The following is a 27558-nucleotide window of genomic DNA, read 5'->3' as shown; positions in this document are numbered from 1 at the left end:
TCTGTTGTTGCTGTATTTTGGATCAAATAAATGCAGCCTTGGTGAGCAGAAGACAAAACAATCAAAATAGTAGTTTCCAAACTTTTGACTGGTAGTGTACTACATGCAAATGTTACTTAATATATCTTCATATCTTCACAGATACCTCTCAACAGGGGATTCGTTCAGGACAATTGCAAGCAACTCCAGGGTGGGCCACTGCACTGTGGGAAGAGTGGTGAAAGAGGGGTCAGCTGCCATCTGGGATGCCCTGCTGCCTGAGTACTGGCGTGCCATTGCACAAGTGTTCAGTCATCACTGGAACTTCCCCAACTGTCTTGGTTCGGTGGATGGGAAGCACGTGGTCATCCAGGCCCCAGACAACTCCAGCTCCCTGTATTATAATTACAAGGGCACATATTCCATCGTGCTGTTGGCAGTGGTCGACGCCGACTACCTCTTCAGGATAGTTGACGTTAGTGGGTATGGCAGGACAAGTGAGGGCGGATCCCTGCACAACTCTGCCTCCGAGGTGGCACCCTGGACCTTCCTGAATCTGCGATCATCCCTGGGTCTGAGCATCGTGGTAAAATGCCCTTTGTGTTTGTGGGAGATGAGGCATTTCCCCTCCGCCATAACCTCATGCTCCCTTTCCCTGGCCCCCATGTCCCTGGAGAGCAGAGGGTATACAACTACCGCCTCAGTCGTGTCAGGCTTGCAGTTGAGTGTGCTTTTGGCATTCTGTCTTCACAGTGGAGAATGTACAGAAGAGTGATGGCTGTCAGCCCCACTACTGCTGAGACATGTGTCAGAGCCACTTGCGTTATCCACAACTACCACTGCATGAAAAGTGGGATTTTCGACCCCGTAAACGCCTGTAGACTCCCAGAAATCTCCCTAATTTTCGGCAGTTTTCGACAATTTAGAGGCAGCGAAAGTCGCGTTCGTCTGTGCCACAAATTGTCGTAAACGAACCATGACGTAGGTGGAGAGCCCCCCGCTGAGAGACCGTGCGTGTGCGTGCGTGTGCGTGCGTGTGCGTGCGTGTGCGTGCGTGTGCGTGCGTGCGTGTGCGTGTGCGTGCGTGTGCGTGCGTGTGCGTGCGTGCGTGTGCGTGCGTGCGTGTGCGTGCGTGTGCGTGCGTGTGCGTGCGTGTGCGTGCGTGTGCGTGCGTGTGCGTGCGTGTGCGTGCGTGTGCGTGCGTGTGCGTGCGTAAGCCTTCTGCTTAATCTCGCACCACGTATGGCGCCTCCGCTGTGGGCCAGATGCAGTACTGGGGGTCGGGGATGTTGAAGGCCGACCGGTCAGCCCGAGCTTCAGCGTGCGTGAAGTTTATCTCTAAAGATGTTACTCTGCTGATGTTGAGCAGAAACTCACGACTGTATGCACATTGTAGAACAGATAGACGTGACGAGGACGTACAAAAACATTGACTCACAAGATAGAAAACACAAAAACACTGTGCTGTTGGGAGAGAGAGAAGACGCAGCGTGTGCACGAATAATAAATAATTAGCTACACATCAGAAATCACTGATAACAGATCAGAAGGAACTGAAAAAAGACTTCTGTTTTCATTTGTACATCCAAACACTGAGAAACTGCCAGCATTCACTCTTTCACTAGCCATGATCTCTCGAGGACAAATATAGTACTTGCATGGGCGTGCCAGATTCTCTGGGCGGAGGAAAGGGAGGAAACCGTTCCTGTTATGACTTCATAACAGGAAAATTCCAGATCAGCTCGTCTGGGCTGTCATTTTCTCAAAGGCAGAGAAAGACAGCCAGAACTCCACTTGGGGACAATATTCAGGCTAGGGGAACTCATATTAATGTTGAAAAACCTCATAAAATGAAAATTTCATGCCATGGGACCTATCTATCTATCTTGGCTTAGCAAATGTGCACAGGAAGCATAAAACCTACAGAACTGTGCTGGGAATGATAGTCATGCACATCATTGAAACCACTAAATTATTTATTGCACTTTTGGAACAAAATAAAGAAATCAAACAGGCTCATAAATATAAATATGTAAAACAAACAACACAAACATGAACATGCCATTTTAAAGAAATGTATTCCCTTTCGCCAAATTCCGCCTCATAGACTAGGCTATATATTTTAAATTTCACCATGGCCCTCTTGGTCAGGGTTATCCTTCGCAATGCAGGCAAGAGGCTTAAAAAAATCTCGTCCTCATCTGCTGTGGACAGAGCTACTTGAGGAGGAGGAGGAGGTGGTGGTGGTGGCGGCTCCACATTACCTGGCTCCTGAAGCGTATTTAATAGCTCTCGCTCAAATACAGACATGGCTGCCCCTCTCTTCTTCCTCATCTGAGGCCTGAAATCAGATGTGGAAGGGCCTGCGTCCTCCAGGTCTCCCACCACCTCTGTGGGTGCAGCCGATGGGGTGGGTGCAGCTGGAGGGGGGGGGGATGCAGCTGGGGGGAGTGTGGCAGGGGTAGCTTGGTGGGGCAGGTTGGAGGTGGTTGGCCTGCCCTCCAGGAATGGGGCCAGGAACCCCATCACAGCCATATATTTCCATAGCCGAGCTGATGATGCCCCAGCCCCACTCCTGTTCCTTTCCTCTTTTCCCTGGTGTACTGGTCCCTCAAGGTCTTCCACTTGGAGTGACACACATCCTCTAATAATAAAAAAAATGGTTTTCCATATATATATATATATATATATATATATATATATATATTGGTTTTAACCTATTATTTGCATCTTGCTTTAAGCTGCATATTGATATATTGAAATTCACAGAAAAAAAGATTTTTGTCTTGTTTCTAATCTAAATATCTAAAAAGTATTAAATCAAGATACATTTACTTGATAAGTAAAGTTACATGATATTTGTTCTTGAAAATAAAATCAAACTTAAGTGAGTTTTTGCTTTAAACAAGTTACATTATCTGCCAATGGGGTGAGACAAATAATCTTGTTTCTGATTTAAATCTTGTCTCTTGTTCCTGTCCCAAACAGAAATAAAATTATTTTTCTTACCCCATTGGAAGATAATCTCAATCATAATCAGTTAACTTCAGTTTGAATTTTTCCCCAGAAAACAAGAAACAATATCTTGTGTCATTTTAATTATGTAGTAAATGCATCTTGATGTAAGAATTTGTAGATATTTGTTCTGGAAACAAGAAAAAAATACTAAATAAGAAGAGCATTTTCGCAGTGCAATTGTCAGATCTGCCATGAGTGCAGATTCACATGTGCTGTCTGTTACCATTACAACTCAACTGTTGAATTAACATTGTATTTTACACAGTGCAAACTCATAAAACCCACCAGGTGCTCCAACGACCTCTGCCACCCTCCTCCAGGCAGAATTGTGTTGCTCGTTGTCCCTATAGGACAACAAAGATGCGTCATATAAATTGGGTAATGCAGCAACTGCAACAAATAGTTTCTCCTCCATTTGCGCTACTCGGAGTAGGACGTCTATAAACCTGTGAAGGACTTCCCCCCCGTCTCCATGTGCTCTACTTCTATTGGATAGTCGCATCACGTTCAACGGATTAATTTGCTTAAAGTTGAGCTTCGGCCAGCTTTTTTGACGGGCAACATTTGTTAAAATGCAGCGCCGCCTTCCCGGAATGCTTTGCGGGCGCGTTAAAGTCGCATGACGTCACCCATAGGAATAAAGTGGAGTGTGGCGCGACAGAAGTGTTGCACGGACAAGTGGATCAGCACTTTGAGTGTTAATCTCACAGAGTAAGATGTGGCCTGCAGAAGTGACACGCATGGTTTTTGTCCACACTGGAACTACCTACAGTAGCCAAAGCACAATAAAGTCTGTGGCGAGGTTGGCAAGCGAGAGACGTGGGAGGAGCGAGCGAGACCGGTGTGAGCATTACCTGCAAGGCACACCGGTCTCGAGTCCTCTCATGAGGGAGCTCGGAGGCATATAAAGACGAGCGACTGCAGTGAAGGGCGAGAGAGAACCAGGCCAGGAATTTATGTTGTGTTTTGGTTTACATTTTAATAGTATGTGTGTGGCAGTCGTCCGTGAGGCACTGCCGCTTTTAATTTCATTTTGTTCATTTATTTATTAAAGTCTTTAAATGTTTGCCGGTTCCCGTCTCCTTCTTCCTATAACAACGAAGGCCATTACAAAGTCAATTAGCCTTTTCCAAGGACCATATTTACAAAATATAGACTTCCGGGAATCCATACTCTGGTCTCATGAGGCCAAGTCAATCATGTTGGATCTAAAAGCATCTCAAATGTTCTGGTGTTGCTAGAGGAGGAGTGCAGTGAAAAGTGCCTGGTTCCCACAGTGAAGTTCACTGATAGTAAAGCTCTTATATAGGGATATAAGAGTGCTGAAGGTGTGAGAGAGTTGTGCTTTATCAATGCTGTCATGAATTCACACACTACTGTGAGATGTAATACAAAAACTTGAAACAGAAGATGCTACCCTCTCCTCATTCCCTGCGTTGCTGGGTATTTTTTCAACATGACAATGACGATATGCATTCTCCCAAGGTTTACTGCAGTCAGCCGGGTCCGTGCCGTATCCAGATCAGATGGAGGACCTGCACCCAGACAAGACCAACACATGACCCTGAAGTGTCTGAGAGACCGTGATTAGACTCCCCCTGCAACTGCCTCATCGACACGGCATCCTCAATAAACCCGTCTCCGGCGTGATGACTCCGATCTTTCGAATATTCCAATCTATTATGATCTCTGACCTGTAAAGTTTCCAGAATAATAATCATACGCTGTTTGTTAATTGGCCAGAGGAGAACTGGTACCCCGACAGAGCCTGGTTTCTCCAAAGGTTTATTTTTCTCCATTCTGCTCCTGATGGGGTTTTGGTTTCCTTGCCACTGTTGCCTCTGGTTTGGCTTGCTCAGTTGGGGACACTACATGTTCAACTAAATATCCAAATGAATCTAATTAGTAAACTAAATTAACCATATAAACTAAATTAACTATATGAACTTAATTACTGATCTGCCCACATTGTCACTGTGTAACACTCCACTACACAGCTATGTGGAGCTTACACTATTTAATGAGAACACTCGTTCCTCTTAGATAAAAGGAACGGTTAAATGAATTTAAAAGTAAACTCAAAACACATTTGTTTAATCAGTATTATCAGTCATGACAATGTTAACTTGACATAACACAATCACAATGTTAACTGACTACCAATAATCTGTTGCATCTTTACTCTAACTGCCCACCATGCTGTCTGTAATTAATGTTTGTTGCCTTTGTTTTTCATGTTGTATTGCAAATGTAGTGCGATTTGCAACTGCAATCGCTCATTACTTGGACTGGGCAAATGTCCACTGTCCGTCTATGTGTAAACTGCTTGTTATTTACTGTTATTGTGAAGCGTCCTTGAGCTTGGGAAAGGCGCTATATAAATTAAACTTATTATTATTATTATTATTACAAAAATCCAAACTGATCACACTTGTAACACAGCTGGTCATTCTTTCCCAACCTGATCTCATGCTTTCATTTTAGTTGTACATATTTTCATTCTACATGATCACAAGGTTATTGTAATATGTAATGAGATCATTTGGTGTAATCACTGAAACACAACAGTGTGATCTGTCAATTTAGTATTTTTAACACTCAGTTCATTTAATAGCAAACAATGCAAGATACATGTTTCAAATCACCCTTGTTGCTGAATTAATTACAATAACACAGGCTACAGTTCCCACATTAGAAAATACACTTACATTACCTAACTTAATAATAAATAAATCCATACTGTTTCTAATGGTATCTATTCAGTGGTATCTACTGCCAGAAAGCATTTCAAGGTCCAAGGGGCATTGACCTCCCCTCTCCAATCTTTCACAACATTTCCCGAAATCGCATGTTTTCATGAGGCGTTCCCTCAGTAGCAGGACTATAAACATCACTACAGATTTCAGATCAGCTTCAGACTCACCATATCAAGAACAGAGACTCCAGGTAAGATGTGATTTTAGAACAATATGAACAGGCAGTGTCAGTGTTATTGTGTTGGAGTAAATAAAGGTGACTTGACTTAAGGGTTGAGCAAAGCTTCACAGCAAATCAATTTACACGTTCACTGAAAGGAAAAGTTATGTTTTTAAGAGGATAGATGTAAGAAGTGAAGAAACTGGCGAGACTAGAAAGTGCAAGGTTATATTGAACTTTTATATTATATTTTAACTATTATATTAGTGTGTGTGACCCGTTCTGGCAGAATGAGCTGTAATGCTAATTATGAGCTACTTGCTAAACAAGTGGAACATTTTCAATTTTATTCAATTTCAATTTGAGGTTTTCACTAAAATGAATTAATTAAACCCTTGTCTAGCGATCCCAATGCTCCAAATAGTAATTAAAGTCTCTGTATTTGCGTGTTTTCTGAGAGGTCTACCTTCCTAAATTCAATTCAATTCAATTCGATTTGATTTTAATAATCCATGAAACATTGCAGTTTTTCTCTGATAGTTTCTCAACGACTGCCGCTTCCCCTCAGCAGTTTGGTATCGTTGTAAAGCGCAGTATTCCAAGATTTGAGAATATTCATAGCAAATTCTCGGTGACATGAGTCTAAACCAATGAAATGTGATTTTCAAACTCCTGCTGATGTAAACAAAGTGATCTTAATCGAGTGACACATCTGAAGTGTCACACAAAGACTTGTGATCCTGATATACACAGACACACAGAATTACGGTCTTTCACAATATCTGTCTTGGCATGTGTTCACCCAAACATTATCTGTTAAGTCTTAATGAACGTTTGGGTGACCTTTGGGAAAACACAATCTGATGTGTAGCATTATATCTGAGCGTTACAGTGGGTCTTAATATGTAGACTGTCTGTCTCAATGTTAATCAAACAATTGTGCTATCATGGGAAAAAGTTAACTATATATTTTACCTGTACATATGGGTTTTGACTTGGTTTTTGTGGAAAATTAATTTTGTGAATTTTGTTTGTTGTGTTTTCTGTTCGACCTTAGTGAATCAAGGTAAAGCTCCTAGACAACAGGTTATCACATTAATACATTGATTGCAGCTCAATCAAGTGTACAAGTATCCCACAAAAAAAATTTGGAAACATAAATAAATAAATAAATAAATAAATAAATAAATAAATAAATAAATAAATAAATAAATAAATAAATAAATAAATAAATAAATAAATAAATAAATAAATAAATAAATAAATAAATAAATAAATAAATAAATAAATAAAAAAGGGGAAGAAAAAGAAAGAAAAAGAGAAAGTAAGAAAAATAAAATAATAATTTAAAATAAATAAATAAATAAAATAATAATAATTTGAAAAATTAATAAATAAAGACAGAAAATTATTAAAATAGAGAAAATATAATAATAATAATAATAATAATAATACAAATTTGAAAAAATAAAATAAATAAATTAAATAATAAAATAATAATTTAAATAAATAAAAAAAAAATGTAAAGAAAGAAAAATAAGTAATATTAATTTGAAAAATAAAATAAAATAAATAATTTGAAAAAATAAAAAAATAAAAAGAATAATGGAAAGAAAGAAAAATAAGTAATAATAATTTGAAAAAATAAAAAATAAATAAAAAGGAAATAAATAAATAAATAAAAAGGAAAGAAGATAAATAATATAATATTAATAATTTGAAAAATAAATAACTAAAATAATAATAATAATAATTTGAAAAATAAATAAATAAATAAAAAAGAGAAAGAACAAGAAATAAAATAAAATAACATAAATAAAAAACAAACAAACAAATAAATAAATAAATAAAGTAATTATAATAATTTGAAAAATAAATAAATTAATAATAAATAAATAAAAATATAATTAATAATAATAAATAAAAAGGAAAGAAAGAAAAATAAAATAATAATAGTTTAAAAAATATATAAATAAACTATAAATAAATATAAATAAATAAAAATAGAAAGAAAAAGAGAAAAAGAAAGAAAATAAATAAATAAATACAATAAATAAATAAAATAGTAATAATAATATGAATATGAATAAATATTATTAATATAAAAAGAAAAAAAAGAAAATAATTTGAAAAACATTTTTAATAAAAAAATAAATAAAAATAATAAATACATTTTAAATGAAATAAAATAAATAAAATAATGATAATTTGAAAAAATATATATAAATAAAATAAATCAAAATAAATGAAAAACAGAGAAAAAGAAATAAAATTTTAAAATAAAAAATAAAAATAAAATAATAATAATAATAATAATAATAATATGAAAAATAAAAAAATATATGTAATATAAAACAACTGAAAGAAAATTTAAATAATAATAATAATTTGAAAAAAAAGAGAAAATAAATAAATGAAATAATAATTTGGAAAAACAAAAACTCATCTGAAAATACAATAAAGTCCCAAATAAATCTACAATTACACAAAGGCACTGAGAACAGATGAAGAAATATGCTCAATTCTACAAAAAAGGTTTAATATCAAATTCCTCATTCAACCCAAAAGGTGATAAAGTATTTAAAGTAAAAATCCAAAAGCTCTCCCGTTGCAACAGTTTTCTCTCAAGATCTCGTCCTCTTGTTGGTTTGTGTGCCTTCTCTATACCGATATATTGTACGGCACTAACATTATGGCCCGCTTGTGTAGAGTGTAACGCTATAGGACTGCGCACAGTTTTGCTGACGTAAGCGAGACCGCATGGACAGCGTATAAGATAAATCACATGTGTGGATGAGCAAGTAATCATCCCATGTATCAAAACATTACGACCAGTGTGTGGATGATACATTAGTGTGTAAAAGTACACTGGGCACAGTTACCACAGCGATAATTACCAGAAGGAAGAGTCGGGATGCCCGTTTTCACCTTACAAGACGAAAAATCCGATTTTACAAGCATGTCACGCAAATTACTTTGACGTCTGAAGACCAATCGAGGACCTTCTATAAACACACTAGACAAATTTGGATCACTAGAAATAATATGCCAATGCCTGTGTAAAGATTTACGGACTTCCCCACCCAATGCTGAATATTAGACAGCACAGATAGGGTCATTTCCTGGTTGTACTTTACCCGTAACACATAAACTCTGTATTTGAGATGCAACATCAAATTTCTCTTTAAACCATCTCCAGCGTGATGACTCCGATTTTTCAAATATTCCTATTTATTAATTGTTTAATCGACACATCATCCTCAATAAACCCGTCTCCGGCGTGATGACTCTGATCTTTTGAATATTTGGATCTAATATGACCCCTGACCTGTAAAGTTGCCAGAATAATAATCATTCGCTGCTCGTTCTGAGTGATTTTTAACCACATATCGTTATTTCTGCATTACAAATATAATGATATAATCACAGAAGAGCTGGGATAATAGATTCTAGTTGGGATATAAACACTGATGTCTATGGAAGCCATCAAAATAGAGCACATCACCTTTTGAAACTGAAAGTGACATGGCGCTTTAAATAATGATTGTATATATTACATGATTAGGCCACCATGTGTATCAGGTGAAAAAAGGGACACTTGTCGCCACCTGGTGGCCTACTCATGTAATCTATACACAGTGTTGGGGAGAAACGGAATACATGTACTGGCGTTACGTAATCAGAATACAAATTATGAGTAACTGTACAATTTAAATAGTTGGTATTTAGAATACAGTTACATTATTGAAATCAATGGATTACATGACAATACTTCTCGGTTTCACGAGTTTATTCACTCTCTAAATAAATGAAGGCAACGCCATGCATTTCCCAGAACACCCCAATATGAAAACGCGCGGTTTGCTTGATCAGTCACAATGGAGTCAGAAGAGCTTTCTTCCACTTAAGAAGACTTGTGCACTTTTAAGCTATTGTTATTTTACTGTATCTCTTTACATAAATATTATTTTCTACTTAAAAACTATAATTTTGTTATTTTACTAACCCATCTAATGACTCATCCGGGCTTTAGGTTAAACGCAGTTTTCGCAATCCGTTACGGAGCTATTCAATTTTGATTTTGCATGTTGTTTTTTAAACATTCCTACAATTTGTTTTTACTATTTGTGCATTGATTAAAACAATCTGAGATGGGCTCTGTGTTGAAAGTTTTGATGAAGGGCTTTAGAATGCCCCAAACAATCACAAAAATAACACCAGAAATGTTCTCTTTTATTAACCGAATATAACGGCGCGTTGTAGGCTACACATGCGCTTCAGTCTGTAGCAGAAAAGCAGAGGCTGCAGTCACCAATGAAAATGGGCAGAAATATTTGCGTGCTATTAAGGTAATTACGAGATGTTGTATTTGTGAATATGTATCATGTAAATATTAATATGCAGCTTTGATTTGATTATTCATGTCAAGTTAAAATTAGCTTAAAAAACTTGCTCATTTAAGAACGTGCATTTATTGCATGGACAGAGCTAGAACATATTGTAGCTAAGTGTATAAAATGCAAATGCACAGTTCAGTTGAAGCCTTGCCCTCTTTGTCTTGCTGTTGATGCTGTTAAACTGAATGTGCGAGGCAAGCTGACTGTTTAAATAACAGCACTGAAATAAAAATGAGCTGTTATCTTTTAATCAGTCTAGGGCCTGTCACACAGGACGCGTTTTTGCTGTTAAAAACGTGATATACAGGTGTAGAGACGCGTTTTAAAAAAAAGTTATCTTTTTTCCTTTTTTTAAATGAGTGCCGCGTTTATAAAGCCGCGTTGTGCACGAACTCTACAAAAGTATGGAAGAGATGCGAGCGCAGCGGTCCAGGGCGGGTCGCCAGGATGATTAAAAAAAAGTTACATTAAAAATAAAAAAATAATAATTTTGTTTTCAATAAAAGGAATACATTTGTGAAATATATTTGCCTTAATTAACAGATTAACAAAAAGAAAGAAAAAACTGCGACTGCTGCTGAGTTTGGTTCATTATCGTGAGGCGTGGCACTCCTCAAACAAGTTCACGCAAAGGAAACCAGACGACAGAAAGCACATCTAGTGTTCTTTATTTTACAATAGTACAATGTAAGTAAACACTTTGCAGTTTTGAACGATGTCCTACTCTTATTGTCTGTAACATGATGGAGTATTTTATGTTTCCTCCGCTCGTTTGCACACACACATCATATTCCAGCATTGCACACTTGACATCGCAGTCAGTTCATTATCAACATAAAATAGTCAACCTAACGTATAAAGTTACACAGCTCAGTTGAAATAGTCAGTAGTAGCCTACAGTTCGTGCCATTCAGCGTGAGCTCCGCCACTGTGGTGTTTCAAGCTCATGTGTGCGCATGTGAAGAGGAGGATTTCTCCATCAGTATTGGGACGCGAGTAAACAAAGCCTATAATAAAAAATCGGGAGCTTAATGCTAGTTACTTTCAGATTTTCATTAAATGATTTCGTTTTGGCTTTATAGTTATATACCTACATGTTTTAACTCTTGATCTGTTCTGAAAACCGTTAAATTTAAAGGATGTTGTAACGCGTTGTGTCCGGAGGAAAATCGGGATAGCTCACTTAACTGGAGTTATTGTAGACATGGAGGCGATGGACATTTCACAGCTCACACTTTATTCCCCGTAACAGTCCGTCACAAACACTATACCGTCCACAGAGTTACTTAATTAAAAACAACTTGATTTGAGCAACAGGTCTAGCTATCAAATTAGCGCAGAATCAACTTTTTTTGAACAAGGTCTGTTTATTCAAGATTTTACAACATACAACAAAACCCCCCCCAAAAAACCCCATCCCTCAACCCATCAGACAGCAATTATTGGATATATACAGTAAAAAAAAAAAAACAAATAATAATAATAATAATAAAAAAACACTTATAAAGATTATTAGAAAAGGATACATAAATGTACATACATAGACATAAAATAAATAAAAATACATGTATAGATAAAAAAAAAAAAAAAAAAAATATATATATATATATATATATATATATATATATATATATATATATATATATATATATATATATATATATATATATATATATATATATATATTTTGGGACTGTATTCTCTACTTGATTTTTTCAACAAATGTCAAGAAGGGTTGCCAGATTGCATAAAATCTCTGAACAGACCCTTGAAGAGAGTATCTTATTTTCTCTAGTTTAAGATACTGCATAATCTCCTTAATCCAATGAGAAAAAGTGGGAGGAAGAGAGTCTTTCCATTTAAACAATATTAATCTTCTGGCAAGAAGTGTGCAAAAGGCCAACATTTTACAAGTATAGCTGCTCAGGTACAAGTTCTGTGGTGTAACACCAAATAAAGCAAGAAAAGGAGATGGTTCTATTGGGAATCCTATTGTTTCTGAAAATGCGTTGAAAATCAATTTCCAAAAGTTATACAAACTTGGGCATGTCCAGAACATGTGTAAAAGGCTTGCAGGAGCTTGTCTACATCTATCACAAATAGGATCTAGTTCTGGTCTGAATTTAGATAACCTAACCTTCGACCAATGAAGCCGGTGTACCAACTTAAATTGTACAACCACATGACGTTGACAAATAGATGATGAATAGATCCGTTTAATAATTTTCTGCCACATTGTCTCTGAAATTTGTTCGTTCAGATCTTTCTCCCATTCATTTTTAAGGAAATCTAAATCTTTCAGGCAATGCTGAATCAGGAGATTATAAATTCTACCAATGGCTTGTTTTGGATCTTTCCCTTTTATTACCTTAAAAATAGAGTCTAATAGAGATGTAGGAGGCTGTGAAGGAAAACAATCAGTATGTGAAACCAAAAAATTCCGTACTTGCAAAAATCTAAAGAAATGGGACCTGGGAATCTTAAATCGATTAACCAGCTCATCAAAAGATGCAAAGGTATTCTCAATTAGGGCTGTCAACGAATATTCTAAATTCAAATATATATTCGAATAGTTTTTAAAAAACGAATTTCGAAGGTGAAAATTAATATTCGAATAAATAAAAAATGTGGGGAAAAAAACGCCCGCGGTAGTAGAGGCGTGGCTGTCTGCTTTGCGAGTGGGCGCTAGCGCGCCTGAAGCCTTGTGTATGGCCTGTCTCCAGAGCGCGAGCCCACGCTGACTGCGCGCGCTCCTCCCCAAACGGACTAGGCGTTTATACTTGACACGCTCGCTGTTGTGCTTTTCTTTGAAACGACAGATGGCGACTCGGAGTAATTGTTCTATAAACTATCAGGAAAAGCGTCGAGAAGAAGTGGGCTAATGTACACAGGTGACGATATTTATTTTAGTACACTTCACCGAAAACCACACTACAAAAGAATCATGTAAAACAGATCAAAATAAACCTTGATATTACTTGTGACATGAGAACAAAATGTATGTAGAAATGTAACGTTAACTTATACAACTCAATGTATGATATCTAAATGTTTCCTAATTTCACTAAACACTTTAGTGAGTTTTCACTTAGTTTCGTGAACTTTTCTTTATTAAACGGGCTTTTTTATGCTTTTGTAGGCTCGTTTTGTAAATATAAGCAACTAATTTGTATGTGAAAACTGGACCACCCTTACTTTGCATCGCCCGCCACAAGCTCTCTGTCTGCAACACGACAAGAGGCCATAACGGAGAAATTCATTTTGTTCATTTGTAAGGACATGAGAGCGATCAGTGTCGTGGATGGGGCAGGCTTCAGGGAGTTCTGTCAAGCAATGGAACCGAGGTACTGACTGAATAGATATTGCATGAATGAAGGATAAATGCACTGCTTCCACTAGTTTGATTATTTACCGTTTCATGTCAAGGAAAAGTTCCATGTTTACCACAGCACAGCTCGCTCGGAGCGTTCAATAATATGCTGTAAAACTTATATTAATATTTGTTTCAATCACTGAATGAAGCCTGCTATATTTGGGACAAGAGTCGCGACCTTAAATTGCTTACACAAAACTCTTGATCAGTCTCAAAATGTGTGTGTGTTCATTTAAACCGTTATGCGCAGAGAGGGTGAGGGCGAGAGAGAGTGAGGTCTGCGGTCTTTAGCCATTAGTTGATTTACTTGTTTTTGTGTAGGTGTAATACGTTGTCAAATATGTTTAAACTTAAATAGACTACCTATATAAGTAGTTATGTGTCTTTGTATTCATTTGTCCTGTTATTGACGTAATGCGCGTCATTGATAAAATGCGCAACCAGATGTTCGAATAGTTCGAATATTCGTGCTTTTTTTAGAGGGAATATTCGAACGTCATTTTTGAGCAATTTTGACAGCCCTATTCTCAATATAAAGATCTTGTAATGTACAGATCCCACTCTTAGCCCAGATATCGAAGGCTTTATCTAATATTGAAGGAGTAAACATAAGGTTTTTACTTAATGGGGCACATAAGGAGAGGCTACGGAGAGCAAATGATTTTCTAAATTGATTCCAAATTTTCAAGGATTGTGACACTATAGGATTGGAGGAATAGTGTGAGGCAGGTTCAGGCATTGGAAGTTCAGAGCATATTAAAGAGGATAAAGAGACAGATTTGCAGGAGATTTTCTCCAAATTAAGCCATTTAGGGGTGTCAGAGCTATCATTATACCTCATCCAATAAGTCAGTCCTCTAATATTGGCCGCCCAGTAATAAAACATAAAATTAGGGAGTGCCATGCCACCTAAGGTGCGAGGCTTTTGTAATACACTTTTCCGAATCCGAGGATTTTTGTTGTTCCAGATAAATGCTGATACAAGTTTATCTATGGAATTAAAAAAGTATTTGGTCAAAAAGATAGGAAGATTTTGAAACGCGTATAGGAACTTAGGCAATACATTCATCTTAATAGTATTAATTCTACCACTTAAAGAGAGGGGCAGCAGGTCCCAGCGTTTGATATCCCGTTTCAGACCTTCTATCAAGGGCAGGAGGTTAGCTTTATAGAGGTCCTTGTAACTATGTGTTGCCCAGATCCCCAAATATTTAATCTTTTTGGTGGTGACTTTAAAAGGAATCGAATTGGGAGAGATAAGTGAAGCAGCTGCATTGATTGGCATTAACTCGCTTTTTTGAAAATTTATTTTATAGCCAGAAATCTTACTGAATCTTTCCAATATGTTCATTAATTTAGGGAGACACGACAAAGGATCTGATAAATATAACAATAAATCGTCTGCATAAAGCGAAATTTTGCACTCCACATCTCCCCTACGAATTCCTTTAATAAAAGTGTCTTGCCGCACAGCTATAGCCAGTGGCTCGATTGCGATGGCAAATAGGAGAGGGGATAGCGGGCAGCCTTGCCTGGTGCCTCTATGTAAACTAAACGGGGCAGATTGATGATTGTTAGTGCGAACCACTGCCATTGGGGAGGAATAGAGAATCTTAACCAACGATATAAAATTAGGGCCAAATCCAAATCTACCTAGAGTGTAGAAGAGGTAGTCCCACTCCACCCGATCAAAGGCCTTTTCGGCATCAAGTGATATCAAAATCTCTGGTATGTCGGGTGAGGAGGGGCTGTAAATAATATTTAAAAGACTCCTAACATTAAAAAAAGAGTAACGATTCTTTATGAAACCAGATTGATCTGTGGAAATAATGGAGGGAACAAGGGCCTCAATACGTCGGATACTAGCAATACTAGCAGTTTCGCAAGAATCTTAACATCAGAGTTCAGGAGGGAAATTGGACGATAGGAGCTGCACTGAGAGGGATTCTTATCTTTCTTCAAAATAAGAGAGATAGTTGCTTCACGCATAGTGTGAGGGAGAGAATTTGAAGACAATGATTCTTTGAACATCAGTAAATATTATTACTGCATCCATACAAGAAGGACATCACGCCGGCCTCGAAGAAGGTTCCTGACATCGTTGAAAGCGGCCCATGCTCTGGCCACACTTGCGGTGTAATCTGGGAAGATGGCTATCGGTTCACCTTTATAACGAAGTGGGCCTTGTTCTCGTGCTCGGCGTTAGAACTTCAACGCAGTCCTGGTAATAATGGAGCTTTGCGACAATTACCCGGGGCTTTCCGTTAGGCTTTTTTGGCATCAGGCCTCTGTGTGAACGGTCGATTAGGATGTCTTTCTCCAGGTTTAAAACTTCCTTCAGCAGCTTAGAGACAGCAACGGTAGAGCTCGAGCCGGTCTCCTCTGAAATCCCCACAATGCGCACGTTACATCTCCGCATCCGTCCCTCTAAATCGTCGATCTTTTCCTTCAGGTTAGCAAGCTCTGTTTTAAGTTCTGCAACTGTCGCCTGTAATGAAGTGATCTCGTCCGACCATGATGACATTCCTGTCTCCACATCGGTGATAGCGGCCTTCATGTTGTCTATTTCAACACGTACCGCCGCCGTATTGTTCGCAATTTCCGATTTGACTTCTTTTAACTCATTCTTAAGGAAGCTAAAATCTTCAGCAAGAGCATTTTTAAGTTCCGCACGGATGAAAACAGAGAAATCCTCTCTCAGGGATGTAAGAATATCTGCTTTCCAATCCTCTGTGTCCGTCGCCGACTTTGACTGCGAAATAGGAGGGAAATCAGCGGGGGCGGTACTGGCTTGCGTCGAGGTTGTCTCCGGCCTGGTGCTCGCAGGGCCGCTGTATTTATATTTACGCAGCTTAGACGCCATTGCAGAGACTGATACGAATGGCAGTTGTTCAGAGGGGTGTCACGAATATTAGAAAACAGCGTCCACAATAAATTCAGCGAAAATGCGCTATAAAATAATAATTTTAAAAGAAGCTAGACAGGAGCTAAGCTACACACGTCTTACTCCATTGAATGCTCACTAGCGCCCCTCGCAGAATCAACTTTGCGTTGCAAATATGCATCAATAATCAAAAGCGTTTATGTGGAAAAGTGCTGAGCGGAATTTGTGTCATCTAGTGGTTTAATGGAGGATAGAGTCAAATGACCAAATGTAAACAATTGAATGCACAGTGTAAAACATGTAAAAAAGACAAGAGCCAATGTCAAGATCAATATTTGAGTAGCCTGACACGGTATTTTCACAATCACGTCACGTCTCTGGCATAGACTACAGTAATTAAAATAGCATAGATGCATTAGTTCTATTCTCACTTTAATTTACAGAGCAATCCCTGCAGTGCAAAGTTTTTAGGTTAACTATTGAATAGACTAGGATTAGTGTGTGTCGCTAGCAAGACTCAAACGGATTAGTTCATAAACACTGATTCATCCAGTAATGAAACAAGTGAAGTCTTTATGAGTGAGTCTTTGAATCATTCACTCAAAAGATTCATTCAAAAACACTGATTCATCCAGTAATGAAACAAGTGAAGTCTTTATGAGTGAGTCTTTGAATCATTCATTCAAGAGATTCATTCAAAAACACTGATTCATCCAGTAATGAAATAAGTGAGTTTTTATGAGTGAGTCATTTAATCATTCATTCAAGAGATTTGTTCAAAAACACTGATTTGTCCAGTAATGAAACAATGAAGTCTTTATGAGCGAGTCGTTGAATCATTAATTCGAGAGATTTGTTAAAAAATGTTGATTCATCCAGAAATGAAAAAATGAAGACTTTATGAGTGAGTCATTGAATCACTCATTCAAGAGATTTGTTCAAAAACACTGATTCATCCAGTAAGATAACAAGTGAAGTCTTTATGAATCATTGAATCATTCATTCAAGAGATTTGTTCAAAAACACTGATTCATCCAGTAATGAAAAAATGAAGTCTTTATGAGTGAGTCATTGAATCATTCATCCAAGAGATTTGTTCAAAAACACTGATTCATCCAGTAATGAAACAATAAAGTCTTTATGAGTGAGTCATTGAATCATTCATCCAAGAGATTTGTTCAAAAACACTGATTCATCCAGTAATGAAAAAAGTCAAAATATTTATGAGTGAGTCATTGAATCATTCATCCAAGAGAATTGTTTAAAAACACTGATTCATCCAGTAATGACACAAGTGAAGTCTTTATGAATCATTGAATCATTCATTCAAGAGATTTGTTCAAAAACACTGATTCATCCAGTAATGAAACAATGAAGTCTTTATGAGTTGTTGAATCATTCATTCAAGAGATTTGTTCAAAAACACTGATTCATCAAGTAATGAAACAATGAAGTCTTCATGAGTGAGTCATTGAATCATTCATTCAAGAGATTTGTTCAAAAACGCTGATTCATCCAGTAATGAAACAAGTGAAGTCTTTATGAGTGAGTCATTGAATCATTCACTCAAGAGATTTGTTTAAAAACACTGATTCATCCAGTAATTAAAAAAGTCCAAATATTTATGAGTGAGTCATTGAATCATTCATCCAAGAGATTTGTTCAAAAACACTGATTCATCAAGTAATGAAACAATGAAGTCTTTATGAGTGAGTCATTGAATCATTCAATCAAGAGTTTTGTTCAAAATCACTGATTCATCCAGTAATGAAACAAGTGAAGTCTTTATGAGTGAGTCTTTGAATCATTCATCCAAGAGATTTGTTCAAAAACACTGATTCATCCAGTAATGAAAAAAGTCCAAATATTTATGAGTGAGTCATTGAATCATTCATCCAAGAGATTTGTTTAAAAACACTGATTCATCCAGTAATGACACAAGTGAAGTCTTTATGAATCATTGAATCATTCATTCAAGAGATTTGTTCAAAAACACTGATTCATCCAGTAATGAAACAATGAAGTCTTTATGAGTCGTTGAATCATTCATTCAAGAGATTTGCTCAAAAACACTGATTCATCCAGTAATGAAACAATGAAGTCTTCATGAGTGAGTCATTGAATCATTCATTCAAGAAATTTGTTCAAAAACGCTGATTCATCCACTAATGAAACAAGTGAAGTCTTCATGAGTGAGTCATTGAATCATTCACTCAAGAGATTTGTTTAAAAACACTGATTCATCCAGTAATGAAAAAAATGAAGTCTTTATGAGTGAGTCATTGAATCATTCAATCAAGAGTTTTGTTCAAAATCACTGATTCATCCAGTAATGAAACAAGTGAAGTCTTTATGAGTGAGTCTTTGAATTATTCATTCAAGAGATTTGTTCAAAAACACTGATTCATCCAGTAATGAAACAAGTGAAGTCTTTATGAGTGAGTCATTGAATCATTCATTCAAGAGATTTGTTCAAAAACACTGATTCATCCAGTAATGAAACAAGTGAAGTCTTTATGAGTGAGTCATTGAATCATCCACTCAAGTGATTCGTTCAAAAACACTGATTCATCCAGTAATGAAACAATGAAGTCTTTATGAGTGAGTCATTGAATTATTCACTCAAGAGATTTGTTCAAAACTGTTGATTCATCCAGTAATGAAACAATTCAGTTTTTATGAGTGAGTCATTGAATCATTTATTCAAGAGATTCGTTCAAAAATGCAGTTTCATCCAGTAATAAAACAAGTGAAGTCTTAATGAGTGATTCATTGAATCATTCACTCAAGAGAGTTGTTTAAAAACACTGATTCATCCAGTAATGAAACAATTCAGTTTTTATGAGTGAGTCATTGAATCATTTATTCAAGAGATTCGTTCAAAAATGCAGTTTCATCCAGTAATGAAACAAGTTAAGTCTTTATGAGTGAGTCATTTAATCATTCACTCAAGAGACTTGTTCAAAAACACTGATTCATCCAGTAATGAAACTATGAAGTCTTTATGAGTGAGTCATTGAATCATTCATTCAAGAGATTTGTTCAACAACACTGATTCATTCAGTAATGAAACAAGTGAGTTTTTATGAATGAGTTATTGAATCACTCATTCAAGAGATTTGTTCAAAAACACTGATTCATCCAGTAAGATAACAAGTGAAGTCTTTATGAATCATTGAATCATTCATTCAAGAGATTTGTTCAAAAACACTGATTCATCCAGTAATGAAACAATGAAGTCTTTATGAGTGAGTCATTGAATCATTCATCCAAGAGATTTGTTCAAAAACACTGATTCATCCAGTAGTGAAACAATGAAGTCTTTATGAGTGAGTCATTGAATCATTCATCCAAGAGATTTGTTCAAAAACACTGATTCATCCAGTAATGAAACAATGAAGTCTTTATGAGTGAGTCATTGAATCATTCATCCAAGAGACTTGTTCAAAAACACTGATTTATCCAGTAATGAAAAAAGTCAAAATATTTATGAGTGAGTCATAGAATCATTCATCCAAGAGATATGTTTAAAAACACTGATTCATCCAGTAATGACACAAGTGAAGTCTTTATGAATCATTGAATCATTCATTCAAGAGATTTGTTCAAAAACACTGATTCATCCAGTAATGAAACAATTAAGTCTTTATGAGTTGTTGAATCATTCATTCAAGAGATTTGTTCAAAAACACTGATTCATCCAGTAATGAAACAATTAAGTCTTCATGAGTGAGTCATTGAATCATTCATTCAAGAGATTTGTTCAAAAACGCTGATTCATCCAGTAATGAAACAAGTGAAGTCTTTATGAGTGAGTCATTGAATCATTCACTCAAGAGATTTGTTTAAAAACACTGATTCATCCAGTAATGAAAAAAATGAAGTCTTTATGAGTGAGTCATTGAATCATTCAATCAAGAGTTTTGTTCAAAATCACTGATTCATCCAGTAATGAAACAAGTGAAGTCTTTATGAGTGAGTCATTGAATCATTCATCCAAGAGATTTGTTCAAAAACACTGATTCATCCAGTAATGAAAAAAGTCAAAATATTTATGAGTGAGTCATTGAATCATTCATCCAAGAGATTTGTTTAAAAACACTGATTCATCCAGTAATGACACAAGTGAAGTCTTTATGAATCATTGAATCATTCATTCAAGAGATTTGTTCAAAAACACTGATTCATCCAGTAATGAAACAATGAAGTCTTTATGAGTCGTTGAATCATTCATTCAAGAGATTTGTTCAAAAACACTGATTCATCCAGTAATGAAACAATGAAGTCTTCATGAGTGAGTCATTGAATCATTCATTCAAGAGATTTGTTCAAAAACGCTGATTCATCCAGTAATGAAACAAGTGAAGTCTTTATGAGTGAGTCATTGAATCATTCACCCAAGAGATTTGTTTAAAAACACTGATTCATCCAGTAATGAAAAAAATGAAGTCTTTATGAGTGAGTCATTGAATCATTCAATCAAGAGTTTTGTTCAAAATAACTGATTCATCCAGTAATGAAACAATGAAGTCTTTATGAGTTGTTGAATCATTCATTCAAGAGATTTGTTCAAAAACACTGATTCATCCAGTAATGAAACAATGAAGTCTTCATGAGTGAGTCATTGAATCATTCATTCAAGAGATTTGTTCAAAAACGCTGATTCATCCAGTAATGAAACAAGTGAAGTCTTTATGAGTGAGTCTTTGAATCATTCATCCAAGAGATTTGTTCAAAAACACTGATTCATCCATTAATGAAAAAAGTCAAAATATTTATGAGTGAGTCATTGAATCATTCATCCAAGAGATTTGTTTAAAAACACTGATTCATCCAGTAATGAAAAAAGTCAAAATATTTATGAGTGAGTCATTGAATCATTCATCCAAGAGATTTGTTTAAAAACACTGATTCATCCAGTAATGACACAAGTGAAGTCTTTATGAATCATTGAATCATTCATTCAAGAGATTTGTTCAAAAACACTGATTCATCCAGTAATGAAACAATGAAGTCTTTATGAGTTGTTGAATCATTCATTCAAGAGATTTGTTCAAAAACACTGATTCATCCAGTAATGAAACAATGAAGTCTTCATGAGTGAGTCATTGAATCATTCATTCAAGAGATTTGTTCAAAAACGCTGATTCATCCAGTAATGAAACAAGTGAAGTCTTTATGAGTGAGTCATTGAATCATTCACCCAAGAGATTTGTTTAAAAACACTGATTCATCCAGTAATGAAAAAAATGAAGTCTTTATGAGTGAGTCATTGAATCATTCAATCAAGAGTTTTGTTCAAAATAACTGATTCATCCAGTAATGAAACAATGAAGTCTTTATGAGTTGTTGAATCATTCATTCAAGAGATTTGTTCAAAAACACTGATTCATCCAGTAATGAAACAATGAAGTCTTCATGAGTGAGTCATTGAATCATTCATTCAAGAGATTTGTTCAAAAACGCTGATTCATCCAGTAATGAAACAAGTGAATTTTTTATGAGTGAGTCTTTGAATCATTCATCCAAGAGATTTGTTCAAAAACACTGATTCATCCATTAATGAAAAAAGTCAAAATATTTATGAGTGAGTCATTGAATCATTCATCCAAGAGATTTGTTTAAAAACACTGATTCATCCAGTAATGAAAAAAGTCAAAATATTTATGAGTGAGTCATTGAATCATTCATCCAAGAGATTTGTTTAAAAACACTGATTCATCCAATAATGACACAAGTGAAGTCTTTATGAATCATTGAATCATTCATTCAAGAGATTTGTTCAAAAACACTGATTCATCCAGTAATGAAACAATGAAGTCTTTATGAGTTGTTGAATCATTCATTCAAGAAATTTGTTCAAAAACACTGATTCATCCAGTAATGAAACAATGAAGTCTTCATGAGTGAGTCATTGAATCATTCATTCAAGAGATTTGTTCAAAAACGCTGATTCATCCAGTAATGAAACAAGTGAAGTCTTTATGAGTGAGTCATTGAATCATTCACCCAAGAGATTTGTTTAAAAACACTGATTCATCCAGTAATGAAAAAAATGAAGTCTTTATGAGTGAGTCATTGAATCATTCATCCAAGAGTTTTGTTCAAAATCACTGATTCATCCAGTAATGAAACAAGTGAAGTCTTTATGAGTGAGACTTTGAATCATTCATCCAAGAGATTTGTTCAAAAACACTGATTCATCCATTAATGAAAAAAGTCAAAATATTTATGAGTGAGTCATTGAATCATTCATCCAAGAGATTGGTTTAAAAACACTGATTCATCCAGTAATGAAAAAAGTCAAAATATTTATGAGTGAGTCATTGAATCATTCATCCAAGAGATTTGTTTAAAAACACTGATTCATCCAATAATGACACAAGTGAAGTCTTTATGAATCATTGAATCATTCATTCAAGAGATTTGTTCAAAAACACTGATTCATCCAGTAATGAAACAATGAAGTCTTTATGAGTTGTTGAATCATTCATTCAAGAAATTTGTTCAAAAACACTGATTCATCCAGTAATGAAACAATGAAGTCTTCATGAGTGAGTCATTGAATCATTCATTCAAGAGATTTGTTCAAAAACGCTGATTCATCCAGTAATGAAACAAGTGAAGTCTTTATGAGTGAGTCATTGAATCATTCACCCAAGAGATTTGTTTAAAAACACTGATTCATCCAGTAATGAAAAAAATGAAGTCTTTATGAGTGAGTCATTGAATCATTCAATCAAGTGTTTTGTTCAAAATAACTGATTCATCCAGTAATGAAACAATGAAGTCTTTATGAGTTGTTGAATCATTCATTCAAGAGATTTGTTCAAAAACACTGATTCATCCAGTAATGAAACAATGAAGTCTTCATGAGTGAGTCATTGAATCATTCATTCAAGAGATTTGTTCAAAAACGCTGATTCATCCAGTAATGAAACAAGTGAATTTTTTATGAGTGAGTCTTTGAATCATTCATCCAAGAGATTTGTTCAAAAACACTGATTCATCCATTAATGAAAAAAGTCAAAATATTTATGAGTGAGTCATTGAATCATTCATCCAAGAGATTTGTTTAAAAACACTGATTCATCCAGTAATGAAAAAAGTCAAAATATTTATGAGTGAGTCATTGAATCATTCATCCAAGAGATTTGTTTAAAAACACTGATTCATCCAATAATGACACAAGTGAAGTCTTTATGAATCATTGAATCATTCATTCAAGAGATTTGTTCAAAAACACTGATTCATCCAGTAATGAAACAATGAAGTCTTTATGAGTTGTTGAATCATTCATTCAAGAAATTTGTTCAAAAACACTGATTCATCCAGTAATGAAACAATGAAGTCTTCATGAGTGAGTCATTGAATCATTCATTCAAGAGATTTGTTCAAAAACGCTGATTCATCCAGTAATGAAACAAGTGAAGTCTTTATGAGTGAGTCATTGAATCATTCACCCAAGAGATTTGTTTAAAAACACTGATTCATCCAGTAATGAAAAAAATGAAGTCTTTATGAGTGAGTCATTGAATCATTCATCCAAGAGTTTTGTTCAAAATCACTGATTCATCCAGTAATGAAACAAGTGAAGTCTTTATGAGTGAGACTTTGAATCATTCATCCAAGAGATTTGTTCAAAAACACTGATTCATCGGGTAATGAAAAAAGTCAAAATATTTATGAGTGAGTCATTGAATCATTCATCCAAGAGATTTGTTTAAAAACACTGATTCATCCAGTTATGATACAAGTGAAGTCTTTATGAATCATTGAATCATTCATTCAAGAGATTTGTTCAAAAACACTGATTCATCCAGTAATGAAACAATGAAGTCTTTATGAGTTGTTGAATCATTCATTCAAGAGATTTGTTCAAAAACACTGATTCATCAAGTAATGAAACAATGAAGTCTTCATGAGTGAGTCATTGAATCATTCATTCAAGAGATTTGTTCAAAAACGCTGATTCATCCAGTAATGAAACAAGTGAAGTCTTTATGAGTGAGTCATTGAATCATTCACTCAAGAGATTTGTTTAAAAACACTGATTCATCCAGTAATTAAAAAAGTCCAAATATTTATGAGTGAGTCATTGAATCATTCATCCAAGAGATTTGTTCAAAAACACTGATTCATCAAGTAATGAAACAATGAAGTCTTTATGAGTGAGTCATTGAATCATTCAATCAAGAGTTTTGTTCAAAATCACTGATTCATCCAGTAATGAAACAAGTGAAGTCTTTATGAGTGAGTCTTTGAATCATTCACTCAAGAGACTTGTTCAAAAACACTGATTCATCCAGTAATGAAACAATGAAGTCTTTATGAGTGAGTCATTGAATCATTCATTCAAGAGATTTGTTCAACAACACTGATTCATTCAGTAATGAAACAAGTGAGTTTTTATGAGTGAGTTATTGAATCACTCATTCAAGAGATTTTTTCAAAAACACTGATTCATCCAGTAAGATAACAAGTGAAGTCTTTATGAATCATTGAATCATTCATTCAAGAGATTTGTTCAAAAACACTGATTCATCCAGTAATGAAACAATGAAGTCTTTATGAGTGAGTCATTGAATCATTCATCCAAGAGATTTGTTCAAAAACACTGATTCATCCAGTAGTGAAACAATGAAGTCTTTATGAGTGAGTCATTGAATCATTCATCCAAGAGATTTGTTCAAAAACACTGATTCATCCAGTAATGAAACAATGAAGTCTTTATGAGTGAGTCATTGAATCATTCATCCAAGAGACTTGTTCAAAAACACTGATTCATCCAGTAATGAAAAAAGTCAAAATATTTATGAGTGAGTCATTGAATCATTCATACAAGAGATATGTTTAAAAACACTGATTCATACAGTAATGACACAAGTGAAGTCTTTATGAATCATTGAATCATTCATTCAAGAGATTTGTTCAAAAACACTGATTCATCCAGTAATGAAACAATGAAGTCTTTATGAGTTGTTGAATCATTCATTCAAGAGATTTGTTCAAAAACACTGATTCATCCAGTAATGAAACAATTAAGTCTTCATGAGTGAGTCATTGAATCATTCATTCAAGAGATTTGTTCAAAAACGCTGATTCATCCAGTAATGAAACAAGTGAAGTCTTTATGAGTGAGTCATTGAATCATTCACTCAAGAGATTTGTTTAAAAACACTGATTCATCCAGTAATGAAAAAAATGAAGTCTTTATGAGTGAGTCATTGAATCATTCAATCAAGAGTTTTGTTCAAAATCACTGATTCATCCAGTAATGAAACAAGTGAAGTCTTTATGAGTGAGTCATTGAATCATTCATCCAAGAGATTTGTTCAAAAACACTGATTCATCCAGTAATGAAAAAAGTCAAAATATTTATGAGTGAGTCATTGAATCATTCATCCAAGAGATTTGTTTAAAAACACTGATTCATCCAGTAATGAAAAAAGTCAAAATATTTATGAGTGAGTCATTGAATCATTCATCCAAGAGATTTGTTTAAAAACACTGATTCATCCAGTAATGACACAAGTGAAGTCTTTATGAATCATTGAATCATTCATTCAAGAGATTTGTTCAAAAACACTGATTCATCCAGTAATGAAACAATGAAGTCTTCATGAGTGAGTCATTGAATCATTCATTCAAGAGATTTGTTCAAAAACGCTGATTCATCCAGTAATGAAACAAGTGAAGTCTTTATGAGTGAGTCATTGAATCATTCACCCAAGAGATTTGTTTAAAAACACTGATTCATCCAGTAATGAAAAAAATGAAGTCTTTATGAGTGAGTCATTGAATCATTCAATCAAGAGTTTTGTTCAAAATCACTGATTCATCCAGTAATGAAACAAGTGAAGTCTTTATGAGTGAGACTTTGAATCATTCATCCAAGAGATTTGTTCAAAAACACTGATTCATCGGGTAATGAAAAAAGTCAAAATATTTATGAGTGAGTCATTGAATCATTCATCCAAGAGATTTGTTTAAAAACACTGATTCATCCAGTTATGACACAAGTGAAGTCTTTATGAATCATTGAATCATTCATTCAAGAGATTTGTTCAAAAACACTGATTCATCCAGTAATGAAAAAAGTCAAAATATTTATGAGTGAGTCATTGAATCATTCATCCAAGAGATTTGTTTAAAAACACTGATTCATCCAGTAATGAAAAAAGTCAAAATATTTATGAGTGAGTCATTGAATCATTCATCCAAGAGATTTGTTTAAAAACACTGATTCATCCAATAATGACACAAGTGAAGTCTTTATGAATCATTGAATCATTCATTCAAGAGATTTGTTCAAAAACACTGATTCATCCAGTAATGAAACAATGAAGTCTTTATGAGTTGTTGAATCATTCATTCAAGAAATTTGTTCAAAAACACTGATTCATCCAGTAATGAAACAATGAAGTCTTCATGAGTGAGTCATTGAATCATTCATTCAAGAGATTTGTTCAAAAACGCTGATTCATCCAGTAATGAAACAAGTGAAGTCTTTATGAGTGAGTCTTTGAATCATTCATCCAAGAGATTTGTTCAAAAACACTGATTCATCCATTAATGAAAAAAGTCAAAATATTTATGAGTGAGTCGTTGAATCATTCATCCAAGAGATTTGTTTAAAAACACTGATTCATCCAGTAATGAAAAAAGTCAAAATATTTATGAGTGAGTCATTGAATCATTCATCCAAGAGATTTGTTTAAAAACACTGATTCATCCAGTAATGACACAAGTGAAGTCTTTATGAATCATTGAATCATTCATTCAAGAGATTTGTTCAAAAACACTGATTCATCCAGTAATGAAACAATGAAGTCTTTATGAGTTGTTGAATCATTCATTCAAGAGATTTGTTCAAAAACACTGATTCATCCAGTAATGAAACAATGAAGTCTTCATGAGTGAGTCATTGAATCATTCATTCAAGAGATTTGTTCAAAAACGCTGATTCATCCATTAATGAAACAAGTGAA

The 27558-nt window shown here is 34.9% G+C and overlaps 1 protein-coding gene across 1 annotated transcript in view; it reads left to right on the top strand.

Annotated features, from left to right (window-relative positions):
* The first annotated feature begins 5860 nt into the window (after positions 1-5860).
* LOC307129815 (neoverrucotoxin subunit beta-like) overlaps positions 5861-27558 on the top strand; it is a 49898-nt gene continuing 28200 nt past the window's right edge. Inside the window, exon 1 of the mRNA XM_079822573.1 lies at positions 5861-5943. The gene's annotated coding sequence lies outside the window, so the exon portion shown is untranslated. The remainder of the gene's footprint in view (positions 5944-27558) is intronic.

Source organism: Gobio gobio, assembly GCF_949357685.1.
Source record: "Gobio gobio genome assembly, chromosome: 7".
Classification (NCBI taxonomy): domain Eukaryota; kingdom Metazoa; phylum Chordata; class Actinopteri; order Cypriniformes; family Gobionidae; genus Gobio; species Gobio gobio.
This window is presented reverse-complemented; position numbering and strand designations above follow the sequence as displayed.